Raw genomic sequence first — 14,657 nt, forward strand, 5'->3', positions numbered from 1 at the left:
AAAAAGGTAATGAAAAATACTGAGGGATACTTCATAATGATAAAAAGAATCATGTACCAAGAAGATATACCACATATTAATATCTATGCTCTTAATCAGAGAGCCCTGATATATATAAAGCAATTACTAATAGAACTAAAGGGAGAAACAGACCGAAACATCATTGTCATAGGAGACCTAAGTACCCCACTGTCAAATACGGACAGATCATCCAAACAAAAAATCAATAAGGAAATAACATCTTTAAATGACACATTAGACCAATTGGACATAATTGACATTTACAGAGCCTTCCATTTCAAAACAGCTGCTTATACATTCTTTTATAGTGTACATGGAACATTCTCAAGAATTGACACATAATGGAAAACAGAGGTAGCCTCAAAAAATATGAGAGGATTGAAATTATACCAATTATATTCTCTGATCATAATTCCTTGAAACTAGAGAACAACTGCAGAAAGAAATCAGGAAGAATCACGAATACATGGAGATTAAACAACATGCCACTGAACAAGAATTGGGTCAGGGAAGAAATAAAAAGAGAGATCAAGAGATACATAAAAATGAATGATAAATGAAATAGCAATACAACATACCAAAACTTTTGGGACATGAAAAAAGCTCTTGTAAGAGGAAAGTTCATATCATTACAGGCCTATCTCCAAAAACAGACTGAGATCAAGTAAACAACCTAATGCTTCATCTTAAAAAACTAGAAAAAGAAGAACAAATGAAGCCTAAAGTCAGCAGAAGGAAAGAAATTATCAAAATTAGAGCATAAATAAATAAAATTGAAAACAAAAGAATAATTGAAGAAATAAATGCACCAAAGACCTGGTTCTTGGAGAAGTTCAATAAAATTGACAAACCCCTGGCTAGGCTCACTAAGGAAAAAAGAGAAAGGACACAAATAAACAAAATCAGGAATGAAAGAGAGGAAATTATGACTAACATCGCAGAAATACAAAAGATCATGCAAGGATACTATGAAAAGTATATAACACCAAATTAACAACCTAGAAGAAATGAACTAGTACTTAGAAAAACACAACCTTCTTAGGCTGAATCAAGAACTGGAAAATCTAAATAGACCGATCAGCAGTATGGAAACAATCATCAAAAACCTATCAAAAGTCCAGAACCAGATGGCTTCACTGGTGAATTCTACCAAACATTCGAAGAAGATGTAATACCTGCTCTCTTCAAACTCTTCCAAAAAATCGAAGAGGAGGCAATATATTTCGACTCATTTTATGAGGCTAATATTACTCTGATCCCAAAACCTGGTAAAGATAACACACAAAAAAAGAAAACTGCAGACCAATATCTTTCATGAACACACATGCAAAAATCCTAAATAAGCAAACCAAATACAGCAACATATTAAAAAGATTAAACACTATGATCAAGTGGACTTCATCCCAGAGGCACAGGGATGGTTCAGCATGTGCAAATCGATTACTGTGATACACCATATGAATAAATTAAAAAATAAGAATCATATGAGCATATCCATAGATGCAGAAAAAGCCTTCAGCAAGATACAACATCCATTTATGGTTAAAACACTAACAAAATTGGAATAGATGAAAAGTACCTTAACATAATAAAGGCCATATATGACAAACCCTCAGCCAACATTATACTTAATGGTGAAAAACTAAAAACCTTCCATATAAGATTAGGAAAAAGGAAAGGCTGTCTACTATCACCATTCTTATTCAATATAACATTAAAGGTACTAGAGAGTACAGTTAGGCAAGAGAAAGATATAAAAGGCATCCAAATAGAAAATAAGTCAAACTGTCATTATTTGTGGATAATATCATTCTCTATAGATAAAACCCTAAAGACTCCACAAGAATACTACTAGAAACAATAAGCAAATACAGTAAAGTCTCTGGATACAAAATCAATGTTGAAAAATCCATAGCATTCCTATACCCTAATAATAAAGTGTCAGAAAAAGAAGTGGAAAAAATAATTTCTTTTGCAATTGCAACAAAAGAATAAAATATCTAGGACCTATATAATGAAAACTATGAGCCTATTAAAAGAAATCAAAGAAGATACAAAGAAATAGTAAGATATTCCATGTTTTTAGATTGTAAGAATAAACATAGTTAAAATGACCATTTTATCTAAAGCATTATACAGATTTAATGCAACCCCCATCAAAATCCCATCGGCATTTTTTAAAGAAATAAAACAAAAAATCATCAGATTTGTATGGAATCACAAAAGATCACAAATTGCCAAAGCCATTCTGAAAATAAAAAAAGAACGAGGCTGGAGGCATCACTCTGCCTGACTTCAAATTATACTACAAATGACAGTAATCAAAACAGCATGATATTGGAAGCAAAACAGATACACGGACCAGTGGAACAGAATTGAGAGTCCAGAAGTAAAGCCATAGTTACATGGGCAAATAATTTTCAACAAAAAAGCCAAAAACATACAGTAGAGAAAGCAAAGCCTCTTCAATAAATGTTGCTGGGAAAACTGGAAAACTATCTGAAAAAGAATAAAACTAGACTTTTGTTTATCACCACATACCAAAATTAACCCCAAGTGGATTAAGGACCTGAATATAAGACCTAAAGCAATGAAATGCATGTAAGAAACATAGGAACTAAACTCAAGGACTTAAAGAAGGTTTTATGAATTTGACCTCAAAAGGAAAGGAAATAAAAGCAAAAATAAATGAATGGGACTACATCAAACTAAATACTTCTGCTCAGCAAAAGAAATTATCAACAAGGTAAAGAGACAACCATTGAATGAGAAAATATATTTGTAAGCAACACCTCCCATAAGGGCCTAATATCCAAGGTGCTAATATCCAAAACATACAAAAAACTCATACAACTCAATAACAATAGAAAAGCCAGTGATCCAAAGGATGTTACAAAGGGATAAATACCAAGAGATATGGATCATGGGGAATCATCGTGGAGAGTAGCTGCCACAGTTGGAGCCAACTTCAACTTGAACTTATGAGGGGAAGAAACATGGAGGTGGTTCCATCTTTAAGCAAAGAGCCAGCCTTTTCTACCCTCCTATGGGATTGGTGCTAATCTCTCCAACAAGACAGAGGGAAGGGTAATTATCCAGAGATGGGGACATCCGTGAGCTCTTAGCACTCAGAACTCACAGAAACTAGGGTATGAATGCACATCCAGGTAAAGGTGAGCAGAGCAGGCCGTGGATATTGTCTACTCTGCTACCTTGAAGTTAATGTGAACATTGTAGCAAATATATGTTAATGAAATGCTTAATGAGAAGTCGCTCTGATTTGTACCTCTTAGTTCTGAGTAGCTGCTTCCTCTGTGATATTCTGTCTTATAAGACAACGAAGAAGATATACCTGCAGATTAATATCTGAATTTACCCTACTACCCTTCTATTATATACTTAAGATCAGCCACAATTAGAGACTAATTATGACTCCTTTCAAATTTTCTACCTATACAGAGAAGTTCCCCAGAAGCATTGTAGTATAAAAATTAAGCAAATTCAAATGATATTGCCTCTAATAAGCTACCTTAATTTGTACTGTGATTTCAAAGAAATTTGAAAAATATCAATAATAACTTTTTTTTGAGCCCCGATGAGGTGTCAATTACTGCAGAATTGGCTTTATTTTATTATGCCTCATAATGCTCCCCATGAGATAAATATTATTTCCCTTATCATAGAGGTGAACAAGAAGAAAATTAGAGAGATTGAATAACTTTTAATGTATAAACATACATACTTCAGTAAGTATGAAGTGGAATTGGATTTGAACTTGGATCTCTTTAATTTGAAAACTCTGCCAACTGTATTATACAATAATCCATAGTACATAATCTAGAAGTAGTTATACCAAAAAGAATATAGAGACTACTTTTTAAATGTCTGTGGTATCTCTAAGATAATTTGTCTAGTACTTCTCCTGAGAAACAGAAGTAGATTTTAGTATCAAAGGAATTGCCAAAATATTCATTGACTATTCAGAGAAGCACAATAACTTAAGGAGAAAAATATTTAGCTTCTTAATAAGTCTATTGATATAAATAATAGCATAGTAGTTACTATATTCTTACCAAAGAATAATAGTGTTATTACAACAAACACAATTCTCCAAACCAACTTTGACAGAAAGATGATTATAGCGTATGAAGATCAAGGGATCATACTATTTTCAAATAATAGCTAGCAATTACTATAAGCCAAGCCCATTGTACAATAATTTAAATTTGTACTAAATTACTGAATCTTCACACCACCACTATGGATTAAGGTATCATCATTCTCTCCATGTAATACATGAAGCAATTGAGGGTCAAATGGCTAACTGATGCTATAACTAACAGTAAAGATTGTCTGAGTTCAGTTGTTACTAGAGAATGTCACCAAGGTGTATGACAACAATGGGCTTCCAAAAATTAAAATATGAATCTATATTTACTCCTGCAGCTATAGACAGCACTGGACTCCTCAGACTTTTCCAACTGAGGGACTTTCTCTAGTAAAGTGAATGGAATGAAGGTATAAATCAGAATGTATGCTTCCTGCATTCACCTTGTTTTCTCAGAGGTAGGAAGGGCTCATTTGTACCACTGATTCAGAGATAAGTCATGTTTCTTCCCCTCTGGGGAGAGTTAAGTGAGATGAGAGAAGAAGATGTATGTTATGTTAGTGAAAGTCCCTGCCCATAGCAGAAAATTACTCCCCTCTTTGAATCCATACACAAAGTATATAGAAGCAGAATGAAAGAAAAGTGAAGATTCTGTCCTACTTCTTGATCCTGAGACATGAGATGAAGAATTTAGTACAGCAACCAGGAGAGCTAGATAGAAGCAGAATTTTCATGAATGGCTCCAGGTGGCTTTATGGTCTGCAAACAAAAGGAATATTCAGCAAAGATATGGATAATTAAATATATAGATGTCTAATAAATATACTGTATACTTGAAACTAATTTAAATAAATAACTTTTTATTTTTTTTAAAAAAAGGAACACATACATTCACAGGCATATGCACAATATTTATATGTTCTGGGAGAGAGAAAGAGAGAGAAGTAGTCACAGAAAACCTAGTCCCAATAAAGAGATCTGAAAGAAAGAGAACTATGAGTTTGGTTTATAAGTTTAGGTTAAAGAAATGTTATTAGAGTGAGAATATGAGAAAGTAAGTATACCTAGAGGAGTTTTTATGTAGGACTGGTAATCATGGCCGGTTTCTTCTTTACAGTCACTTGGTAGATGATGTGCACTCTGGCCTCATGTAATCTGAGAAGTATGTTCCTTTATTTCTTAACCTCCTGAGACTGCTAGTGTAAGAGATTTTCAAGAAGAAACACAGTTAGAACAACTGAACCCAAAAATACAGGGCAGGCATGGAATATTAGAACTAAAGAAGCCTTTAAACACAATCGATAATATCATAATAACTATATATAATAACAAATGCTTACTAGACATGGTGATGATCACTTTGTAAGGTATAAAGATTACTAATCACTATGTTTACATCTGAAAATAATATAACTTTGTATGTCTACTATAATGTAAAACTAAGTAAATGAAACAAAGAAGGAAGGAAGGAAGGAAGGAAGGAAGGAAGGAAGGAAGGAAGGAAGGAAGGAAGGAAAGAAGGAAGGAAGGAACTGTATATATTCAAGAGCATCTTTTCAGTTGAGATGTACCATATTCGAGGGGTAAAGGAGTTAATCTGAAATGAAATAACTGGCTAAGGGAATTGGAAAGAAAAGATCATAGTAAAAGCAATAAATAGATTCAGTAAGAGTGAGAGGATGGAAGAGATGAAAGATTGGAGATTATAGTTAGAAAAACACATGAGAATATGATTTCTTGAAGGGGAAGAATTTTAGAAGAAAATTACATTTAAATTGTAGTCATGGATCCGGTCAAGATGGGGGAGTAGGTAAATGCTGCGCTTGCCTTCTCCTGGAACCACATCAAAATTATGACTAAACTATAGAACAACCATCACTGAGAATTGCCTGGGGTCTAGCTGAACAGAAGTCCTACAACTAAGGACATACAGAAGTGGCCACCTAGAAACTGGTAAGAGGGGTGGAGATGACAAAAAAGCCGGTCCCACGCCTGTGCGTGGCAGTTGAAAACCAGGAAGAATATATTAGCTACAGAGGTACCCCTGAAGGAGCAAGGGGTCCCAGCCCCACACTGTGCTTCCAGGCTCAGGAAGTGCAGAAGTCACAAACAAGATGAACCTAAGGAGGCCCGCACTGAGACACATCATAATTAAAATCTCAAAGGTTAAAGACAAAGAGAGAATCTTAAAAGCAGCAAGAGAAAAGCATCTAACTACCTATAAGAGAGCTCCCATACAACTGTCAGCTGATTTCTCAACAGAAACTTTGCAGGTTAGATGGGATTGGCATGAGATATTCAAAATGATGAAAAGCAAGGATCTATAACCAAGTTTACTCTATCCAGCAAAACTGTCATTTAGAATCAAAAGACAGATAAGCAGCCTTTCAGACAAGAAAAAGTAAAGGAGTTCATCACCACCAAACAAGTATTACAAGAAATGTTAAAGGGATTTCTTTAAGAAGAAGAAAATAAATAAATTTAAAAAATATATAAATAGTATAATATAAATAACTACATATATATCAGCAATTACTTTAAATGTAAATACATTAAATGCTCCAATCAAAATATAGGGTGGCTGAATACAAAAGAAAATAAAGCTCTTACATATGCTGCCTATAAGAGACTTACTTCAGATTGAAAGACACACATAGTCTAAAAGTAAAAAGATGCAAAAAGATATTTTATCCAAAGGGAAATGGAAAAAAAAATCCTGGGGTAGCAACATATCAGACAAATTAGACTTTAAAACAAAAGCTATAACCAAAGACAAAGAAAGACCCAGTAATCCCATGTCTGGGTATTTATCTGAAGAAATCCAAAACACTACTTAGAAGGGATATGTGAATCCATATGTTTACTGCAGCATTATTTACAGTAGCCAAGATATGGAAGCAACCAGGGTGTCCATTAGTGGCTCAATGGATAAAGAGGTGGTACATATATAAAACAGAATATTACTTAGTCATAAAAAAGAATGAAATCTTCAGTTGCCATCTACAGCAACACGGATTGACCTAGAGGGTATTACGTTGACTGAAGTAAACCAGAAAAAAAAAATGCCATAAATTCCACTTATATGTGGAATCTAAAGAACAAAATAAATAAATTTAAAAAAAAATGAAACAAACTTATAGATAAAGAGAACATTTTACAGTTGCCAAATGGAACAGATTGGGGAGTGGGTCAAAAAGCAGAAGGGATCAAAAAGTATAAATCAGTAGTTACAAAACAATCACGGGATGTAAAGTATAGCATAATGAATATAGTCAATAATATTGCAACTATGTACAGTGTAAGATCGGCACTAGATTTATTGGGGTGATAACTTCATAACATACAAATGTCTAATCACTATGTTGTATACCTGAAACTAATATAATATCGTATGTCAACAGTAATGGAAAAATAAAAATTGTTATTAAATTATGGCCATTGTTTACAATTCTATTAAATAGAAGTCAAAAATAATAATCACATGTTGTATAAATTAAAAATGGACATATCCAGTAAAGCTTAATTCTTTATCTTGATTTAAAAAATTGATTTAAAAGTTATAAATATATTTCATCTTTAATAGTGGAAATATTACTTTACCTTTAAAATAGTTTGAGAAATTCACCCAAATAGCAAACATAAAGTACAAACTTATTGGTGAAAAAGTTTCGAAGGCACCATTCTCCTGTATGTCAGTGTTTGAGATCAAATGTTTTTCTTGCAGATCATCCTAAGTCAGTCAAGAAGTCTAGTTTGAAGCAGAGTAGAGAAAGTTTTCTCTTCTTTTTAGGGACAGGACACTTTTAATTTGGACTCTAAGAGGGGGGTGGGAGTATAGTCAGAGGCACTTTTTTTAAGGGGAGGTTGATTGATCCTTTCACCAGAGAGACAATCTGGGGTCTACAAAAAGAGCTGGCCAGTAGAAGGCAAGTCTCTGAGAGGCATGACAGAAAGAAAGACCCTCAAGAGCAGTGACAGAGTTTAAAATTTCCTTTTTCCTTCATTTAAGCCAAACTTTCAGTAAAGCTCAATAAGTCATAGTTTTAGTGCTGAATTGAAGAGTAAAGACAGTGGCTGTTGTCCGCACTTGGATGGAGCAGCAGCAGCCTGGAAAAATTTATGATATGGTAGCAAGAAGTGAACTATAGAAAGTGAAAGCAAAGTGAAGGAGAATTGGTGTAGATAAGAAGTAACTATGACCTTTTCTTGGGAATTCTCAAAAACTTATTAGGGAAAAAATGCAACTGGAAAAGATAACTATTTAAAGCTTGTAGGATGGAGTCTTTGACAGATTCTATTTCGATATTAAAGGGAAAAGTGGCTTACTTGAAGACTGCAAAATTTCTGAATCCCAGATATCTAAACAATTTCCATTACAAAAACATGCTGTTTTCTGAGAACATGCTTATACATCAATTAGAAGTCATGATACATTTTTGAATAAAATCATTTTAAATATTGTTTGATTTTAAAGTAGTTCAGAAAACATCTCTAGCTGAATATATTTGATTTCTCATACTTATGATGACTCAATTGGCTTGCTAAACATCTTTAACATTTTATTTCTTTTAACTCTATAAAGCAGAAATTGTTATATTATTTATTTTGTAAATAAGATAACTGACAATAAGATAACAGGGCAGTTTCTCAACATGCTCAATATCACACAGCTAATGAGTGATTCTGCTAGATTATGAACCCATATTATCAGACCCCAGAATTTACACTCTTAAATATTACACATGATACTATTACACGCTAATAATATTGAATTATATAATTGTGTGCGGGTGTATGGGTAAAAGAGAAAGAGAAATTCAAATTTCAGTATGCACTCCCAGCAACTTCCTCACACTTACCTTATAGTGACAGTGATATATCTACTAATATCTAACTAAATGTTTTTTACTTCATTTATCTGAAAAAGAAATTACCACCAGATGGGACATTCCTGTAATAAGGGTCACTGAATTGAGACTCAGGAAGCTTTTTGGTCTTGAAGACAAGATGCTAGTATGGTGTCCGGAATGCAGCAAATGATCAAAAAGTTAATTAAATGAGTGAAGAAGTAAACATAAATCCCAGGGGCAGGAAGACGTATTCTTCTGATAATCCTTCATATATAAAGACAAGTAGAATTTACATTTGCCTAAGAGTAATATGTATACAGAAAACCATGTAAGTGGACCCATTCCACAAGAGAGAACAAAAAGAAATAGAGTACAGAGAGACTGCAATTGTTATGGGCCAGGAAGAACCAACAAAAGAAACATAGAGTAATAAAATAATAAAGTAAGAATAAAAGGAGGTATAATCTTTGAAGTATATATTTAGTGATTTCTGAAGATGCTACTTCTTGTTTATTCTGTTCATTGAATAGCTGTGAATAAGCCTTCTTCTACCTTATGCCTTATCAAAACAATCATGTCATTGTTGATCATTTTAACTACTTACATACTATTTATCATAGATCTTTCCAGGTATTGACATGGAGTACCACTAAAAATGTTTCACAGGCAAATTTTTAAGAAAATGAAATATTTTCCAGTGTATTTATATATATATATATTTTATGTTTGAATGGCTACCAGATTAAATAATAGAAAAAGAAGTCACTCTCTACAATTTCATAAAGCCTGGGGAAAACACAAACAAAAATTCAGGTATGTTTTTCTAAATTCCTAAACCTTTTAATAGAGCAAACAGGTTCAAAAAGTAATATCACTCTAAAATTTATTTAAAATGAATTTTAGATTAGGGAGAGACAGTAATTGATAATAGAAAATATAAGTGAAAAGGAGTTTAAATAATTTGGTATATTTCTGACATGTCTCTGCTAACACTCACTCTACAATAAATAAATGTACGGTTTATAAATTATTTCATTACATAGTCTGATTTTACAGTTATAGAATACTAAATTTTAGAATAACAGTGAAACAATCCTTCCCATTACTTTTCCATTGTACATTTTTTTCTGCAATACATTTCAGAGGGATTTATTCATACTTCAAAGACACCAATATAAAAGCTGAGTTTCCATATTACTTAGGAAAAATGCAATTTGCTTTCCATAATAATTTAGCTCCTGAAAACTACCTCTTGACCTTATTATTAGTAAAGCAACGATGAAAAGTTCAGTAATGAATCCCACAATTAAAAGCACAAGTCAACAGTACATTATTTTGCAAAGTAAATAACTCTTCCTTGAAATCGTTCTCTCATGTCAGTGTCCTCTATATGTGTTTTCTTTTTAAATTTTTTAAAATTATAGTTGACATATAATAATATTACATTAACTGCAGGTGTTCAACATAGTGATTAAACACTTACATATGTTACAAAGTGATCACCATGATAAGTTTAGTACCCAATTGGCATCATACATAATTATTACAATATCGTTGACTATATTCCCTATGCTGTACTTTACACTCACATGACTAATTTTAAAACTAGCAGTTTGTAGTTTTTAATCCCCTTCACTTTTTAATATATGTTTTCTTAATATATGCAGATGCACATATATATGCATTAGATGTTTGGATTATGTAGAATTGTATATCAGCATATTTTAAATTATAATAAATATTCAGTTCTTAGAATAGGGAACATATAAGATATAATCTCAGAAAAATTATAAAAGTCTGACGGTCATGAGATAGTAAAAACCAAAGGAGCCTGCATAAGGTTGAATCTTTTTGAAATCACATATGTGAAAATACTTAGATAAATTGCTTGAGTTAAAGAAATGAATAAAATATCAGTGACTACAAGAACAGTCATAAACCTTCCCTTTTCTGCAACCTTGAAGTTGGGCATTGACCTGTGACTTGCTTTGGCCAATGAAATGTTTGTGGACCTAACATGTGTCACACTTGGGCAGAAACATTAATAGCAGAAAGCAATCATCCACTCTTGTTCTTCTCCTGTCTTGGCAAATATGGAGGAACATACTGATTTGGAGGTGTAACACTGAGCCATCCTAGGGAGCGCAGCTGCCCTAGAGAGTCACTGAGATGTACATAGAAGGACTCTGTGTAGGGAGAAATAAACATCTGCTGTTTTACAACAGAGATCAGCAAATTCTTTCTGTAAAGAGTAAAACTGTAAATATTTTTTGGCTTTGTGAGCCAAATACCCTCTCTCAATCACTCATTCTTCCTATTCTAATGTGAAAGCAGCCATAAATAATATATAATGGGTGTGACTGTGTTTTAATAAAAGATTATTGACAAAAGCAGGTGATGGCTTGATTTGGCCTTGTTTTAAGCCAATGAGATGTGTGGGTTGTTTCAAGCTGCAACAGAACTTACAATAATCTAATACAAATATCTTTTACTCTTTTTCAGATAGTGTTTTATCAGAGAGGAAAGAGGTTATGGTGTGATGTGGGAAATGTCTCGGAGAGAGAAACACAGTCATCACGACATCCCCACTCCTTTCTGAGATAACTGTTTTCATCATCCACAACTTAAACAATTATTGATTAGGACCTGAACCAATTTTTAAAATAATAGGTTTTAAGACCATTTTCATTATCCTCAAAATAAACTTCTTACCCATTAGTAGTCGCTTCCTATGCTCTCCTCCCTCCAGCACCTATTAATCACTAATCTATGATCCGTGTCAGGAAATTTGCCTACTCTAAACATGTCATATAAATAGTATTACAAAATATGTAGTTTTTGTAATTGGCTCCATTCATTTACCATAATGTTTTTAAGATTAACCTATGTTATAGAATGTACCAGTACTTCATTCCTTTTTATTGCTGAATGATCTTCCATATATGGATATACCACATTTTGCTTATTCGTTAATCATTTGATGGATATTTGCAATGTTTGCATGGTTTGGTTGTTACAAATAATGCTTTAAAATTTGTGTTTAAGTTTTTGCATAAAAGTACATTTTCTTTCTCTTGAGTACGTATTTAGAAGTATAAATCCTGGAACATGTGGTAACTCCATGTTTAACATTTTCAGGAACTGCGAAACTATTTCCAAAGTAGCTGAATTATTTTATATTTCCACCAGAGATGCAATTTCTCCAAGTTCTCATCAACAATTGTTATTATCTTTATTTATTTATTTATTTATTTATTTATTTATTTATTTATTTATTGTTGTTCTAGTGAAAACAAGTACTATCTCTTCGTTGTTTTTACTAGCACTTCCTACTGATTAATGATATTGAGCATCTTTTCACGTGTTTTTTTTTTTTGATATTTGCATATTTTTTTGATAAACACCTATTGAGATCATTTGCCCATTTTTATTGGGTTATTTTTCTATCGTTGAGTTTTAAGAGTCATTTATGTATTCTGGTTACAAAAAGCATTATAAGATATATAATTTTCAAATATTTTCTCCTGTTATATGGATTGTTGTTTTACTTTCTTGATGGTATTAGTGATGCAAAAGATTTTTTAAATTTTGATAAAAGTCCAATTTATCTACTATTTTTCTTTTGTCATTTGTGCTGTTGGTGTCATATCTAAGAATCCTTTGCCAAATCCAAGGTCATGAATAATTACCCCTATATTTTCTTATAAGAGTTTTATAGTTTGAGATCTTAAATATAGGTGTTTGTAGTATAAGCTCTGACGGTTGGGTTTTCCCTTATAATGCAAGTGCCTGAATGAGCTTTGATTACTGAGGCATTCACTTCAAAGATGACTATTTTGAATAAACACATTGCCAGCTACATGACTAGATAAAGAACCAGCAGAACCCAAGATGTACAGACTCCTATCTAGACCTGGCTGTGTGGCCCCAAGTGTGTCATCTAATTTCCAGAATCTGTAAGTAGTAAACCGGTCTCTCAAAATTTACTGATGGTTATTGCTGAGGGCATTTTGCAATCTTAAGAATCACAAGGACCAGTCCAGCCACAATATTGGTTATCAATAGGCTAAGAACAGATGAAAAAGAAAAAAATAAACAAATGGGACTACTTCAAACTAAAAGGTTTTTGCACATTAAAGGAAGCCATCAATAAAATAAAAAGACAACCAACAGTTCGGGAGAAGATATTCACTAATGACACATTTGATAAGGCATTAATATCCAAAATATATAAAGAACTTACACAACTCAACAACAAAAAAATACATAATTCCATTAAAAAAAATGGGAAGAAGACCTGAATAGATATTTCTCCAAAGAGGAAATATAGATGACTAATAGACATATGAAAAGATGCTCATGGTCACTAATCATCAGAGAAATGCAAATGAAAACCACAATGAGATGTCACCTCACACCTGTCAGATGGCTATCATCAATAAATCAAAAAACAAAAAGTGTTAGCAAGGATATGGAGAAAAAGGAATCCTCATACATTGTTGGTGGGATTGCAAATTTGTATAGCCGCTATGGAAAATAGTATGGAGGTTCCTCAAAAAATTAAAAATGGATGTACCTTTTGACCCAGCAATTACACATCTGTGTTTTTATCCAAAGAAAACCAAAACAATAATTTGTAAAGATCTATGCACTCCAATACTCATGGCAGCACGATTTACAATAGCCAAGATAGAAACAACCTAAATGCCCATCAACAGACAATTGGATAAATTATGATTCATATATACAATGAAATATTACTCAGCCATTAAAAAAATGAAATCCTCCCATTTTTAATGACATGGATGTACCTAGAGGTTATTGTGCTGAATGAAAAAGTCAGACAGAGAAAGATAAATATGACATGATTTCACTTCTATGCAGAATCTAACAACAACAACAAAAAGAACAAACTAATCAAAAGCAAACTCACAAATATAGTGGACAATTTGGTGATGGACAGAGGGTGAGGTGTTGGTTGGGGCACCGGGTAAATGAGGTGAAGAGTTAAAGTAGTAAGAATTAGTAGTTGATAGATGGTCATGCGGATGGGGAGCATGGCAGAGGGAATGCAGTTAGTAGTAATATTATGGCTGGGTGGAGGACCAGGGGAGGGAAGAAGTAACTGGGGGGATTGTTTTATAAACTGTATAGATGTCTAATCAATGTACTTTATGCTTGAAACTAACTTAAGTAAATAAATTTAAAAGGTGGAAAAAATAAGCTGAGAGCAGTACACAACAGTGCTTTATTTATTTTAAGTTAATTTTTATACATAATATTAGGTAAGCATACAATTGCATTCTTTTGTATTTGGTTATCCAGCATCATTTGTTGAAAAGACTATTTTCCTCCATTGAATGGTCTTTGAATCCTTGCCAAAAATCAGTGAATCACGCACATCTGGTTTATTTCTAGACTCTCAATTTTATTCTTTTGATTTACAGGTCTATCCCCACACCAATACCATACTACCCTTGATTATGGTAGCTTTGTAGAAAGTTTTTAAATCACAAAGTTTAAGTGTTCCATCTCTTTTTTTTCATGATTGTTTTGGCTGTTTTTAATCATTAAGTCCATATGAATTTTAAAATCAATTTGACAATTTCTACAAATAAGACAGCCAAGATTCTCATAGAAATTAGATCAATTTGGGAAATACTGCCATCCTAACAATA

This window comes from Rousettus aegyptiacus, unplaced genomic scaffold (assembly GCF_014176215.1).
Source record: "Rousettus aegyptiacus isolate mRouAeg1 unplaced genomic scaffold, mRouAeg1.p scaffold_m13_p_10, whole genome shotgun sequence".
Lineage (NCBI taxonomy): Eukaryota > Metazoa > Chordata > Mammalia > Chiroptera > Pteropodidae > Rousettus > Rousettus aegyptiacus.